Source organism: Arachis hypogaea, chromosome 10, assembly GCF_003086295.3.
Source record: "Arachis hypogaea cultivar Tifrunner chromosome 10, arahy.Tifrunner.gnm2.J5K5, whole genome shotgun sequence".
NCBI lineage: Eukaryota > Viridiplantae > Streptophyta > Magnoliopsida > Fabales > Fabaceae > Arachis > Arachis hypogaea.
In genome coordinates, this window is record NC_092045.1 from 3,771,566 (window position 1) to 3,775,122 (window position 3,557).

The following is a 3,557-nucleotide window of genomic DNA, read 5'->3' on the forward strand; positions in this document are numbered from 1 at the left end:
CAGGTTGAGCCTCATGCCGTGTTGCCGGAGGACCGCGAATACATTTCCCAGGTCGCTTAGGAGGTCATCAGGCTGGGTGGTCTTTCCAAGGATATCATCCACGTAGACTTCCACTGTTTTGCCTATGAGGTCACTGAATATCTTGTTCATCAACCTTTGGTATGTGGCTCCCGCATTTTTCAGGCCAAATGGCATCACCTTATAGCAATAGATTCCTCCCGGCGTTATGAACGATGTTTTCTCTTCGTCAGGCCGGTGCATCGGTATTTGATTGTAGCCGGAATAAGCATCCATAAAGCTCAGATATCGGTACCCTGCCGCCACGTCGACGAGTGCATCAATGTTGGGGAGGGAGTATGAGTCCTTGGGGCATGCTTTGTTGAGATTGGAGTAATCCACACACATCCTCCATCTCCCATTGTGCTTTTTTACCAGAACCACATTCGACAGCCAGGTCGAGTAGTCTAGCTCTCGGATAAACCCCGCCTCGAAGAGGCTGCCGTCTGCCTGGCCACCTCCTCTACTCTCTCTTGTGACATCTTCCTCCTCCTTTGAGCCACTGGTCGGGCCTCCGGCTTGACGGCCAAGTGATGTGACATGAGTTGGGGGTCTATCCCTGGCATGTCGGCAGGCGTCCATGCAAACAAATCGCCGTTGGCCCTGATCATTTCCACTAGAGGTTCTTTCAATTCATGTGGGAGGTTTCTGTTTACGAATGTGAACTTTTCTTCCATGTCCCCGACCCTAAACTTTTCCAGGTCCTCCTCTGGTTCGAGTCTTGGCTTGTCGCCGACTCTAGCATCCAGATCGGCGAGGAAAACCCCTGATGCTTCTTTAGAGTTTTTTCTTAAGGAGAGACTGGCGTTGTCGCAAGCGACTGCCGTTTCCAAATCTCCTTTTATGGATCCTACGGATCTGTCATCAGTGACAAACTTCATTACCAGCATCTTCGTACTGATCACTCCTCCAAGGTCGTTGATAGTCTTCCTCCCTAGGATGACGTTGTAGGCTGTGGAGTCTCGTAGAACCACGAACTCGGCCTTTATCGACCTTTGCCCCTGTCTTGACCCTACATATATTGGTAGGGAAATTATCCCATCTGGCTTGATGAAGTGGTCGCCCAAACCCATAACACCGTGTTGGTGCGTCTTTAAATCGGCATCCGTAGACTCAAGGCATCGAACACGTTGCGGAACATGATATTCGAGTCAGCCCCGGTGTCCACGAGGATCCGCTTGATGAGGCTAGTTCCCACTCTGGCCGTGATAACCATGGGAGGATTTTCCGTGGCCTCATCGAACCATTGGTCCTCCGGACCGAATGAGATGGGTGGGAGCCTCTTGGAGCTTTGCACGGAGGATGAGAAGACCGCCAGGACCTTGGCGTCTTCTTGTGTGCCAACCTTGACCTTGGGGGTGCGTCTCTTGCCGTTACTACGTTCACTATGGTAAGGCCGTGCTTGTTGTCTTCTGGCTCGTGACGTCGTTTCACCGCGCGGGTCCTGTCCTCTCCCTCGCGGTCGCGATTTCGCCTCCTTGGCTCCCTGATGAGATGGGAGAACTCGGCCAGTTTTCCATCCCGGATCGCTTGTTCCGGCGCGTCCTTCAAGTCAAAGCAATCTTGTGTCTTGTGTCCATAACCTTTGTGGTACTCACAATAGAGGCTCTTGTTTCCCCCGGTCCGGTCCTTCAGAGGTCTGGGCTTCGACAAAATTCCCTTCTTGGCTATCTGTTGATAAACTTCTATGATGGGGATGGTGAGGGGGTGTAATTGGTGAATTTCTTGACTCGAGGAAACGGCCTTTATGTCTTGCTCGAACCGCCGTCTCTGTGTGTTCCTTCTGTCTTTCTCTGCTATCGTGCTGCCGGGTTTGATTGTAGGAGGGCTGCCGCTTTTTGGTAGCCACGACCTGGCTGACTTCTTCATCGTTAATGTATTCCCTGGCTATGCTTTGGATCTCCTGCATTGTCCACACCGGCTTCGTGGTGAGGTGCTTCCGAAAATCCTCATTCAAAAGTCCGTTCGTCAGACATAGGCTGGCCACCGAATCAGTTAGGCCATCTATTTCCATACACTCATCGTTAAATCGGTCCAAATATTTTCTGGTCGGCTCACCGTGCCTTTGTGTCCCCCCGAGTAAGTTTATCGGGTGTTTCACCTTCGCGATTCGGGTAGTGAATTGAGCTAGGAAGGCGTGGCTAATGTCCAAAAACCTAGCCACCGAGCCCTGCGGGAGGTTTTTAAACCACCGTATTACAGGTCCCGCCAGGGTGACCGGGAAGCCGCGGCACCTGACCTCATCGCCTACCCCTTCCAAATTCATTATTGCCTCGAAGGCCGTCAAATGTTCCTGTGGATCTTGAGTTCCATCATATCTCATATCCGTCGGCTTATTAAAGTGCTTTGGTAGCCGGACCTCAAGGATGGAATGGTGAAAAGGGGTTGCCCCCATGATCATAGGTCGTCGCGCTCTCGTCATTCTTTCTCCGCCATCCTCTCGATCTCGCTTTGCAGCGCGAGTTCCTCGAGGTCGGACGTAGATGAAGGGGTCGTGTCATCTTCTCGGGTGTTCCTCGTCCTCCTGGTTACTTTTTGATTCAGATCTTGAGGTGGGAGTGCGCTGGGAGCGGCTTCTGTGGGAGGTTATTCCCCGGCTCTCGGGAGACGGGGAGTAGTTGGAGTCGGAAGTTTGTTGATGGTGCTCCTGATCTGCCAACTGGCGCTCCAGGTTCTTCACCCTATGGTGCAGTTCCTGCATTATCCTAGCGCTATCACCGCTAGTTCCCCCAAAGGGGCGTCTTTCTTGGGCCCTTGAGTGTGGCTCAGTACGTCGCGGGGGGACCTCTGCCGCTCACGGGGAGAAGCGATGGAGGTTGCCCCCTCAAGGCTTGCTCCGCGGCCATGGTCCCCTGGACCCTGTATGATGTCCATTTAAGTAGTCCCCACAGACGGCGCCAATGTTCGGTAGCTCGAGTACTAGACGTTCGGGGAGATCCCTCGAGTGGTAAGGTGGGGTTCCTGCCAGGTTCGGGGATACGGAGATGGAGCTGGAGCTGCCGACATCCCGAGTACTTGATGTGGAGAGGGGGTGTCACCTGCAAAGGCACTCCGATGCTCAAGTCAACTGAGTGTGTAGGCGAAAAAGGGGAATAAAGTGATGTGTGACGTACCTCGGGGAGGGGTAGGACCCTCCGCATATATACTGTGTCAGAGGTGGGTCCCACAAGAGCAGACCCACCTTCCCCGAAATTTCCCCATACAGCTGTGGCAGAACTGGTAGGGGCGCGTGTTTGGGTCGGCGGTTGAGTGCCTCACACCCGACCGTTCGGGTCGGGTAGCCTATGGGTCGGGTAGGCCCACATGAGGTTTGGGCCAGGCCGTAACACACTTCTTTTTTTTCTTAACGGTAGTTAATTTTCATTAAGAAAGAGAAAGGTCCAATTGGACTACACACAAAAGGGGAGAAAGGGAAAAGTTCCACCAAAAAACAAAACCTGTGCTATTATAAGTTACTCAATTTTAGGGATTTAACATTTTCTTGGTCTCTCACTTGCTGT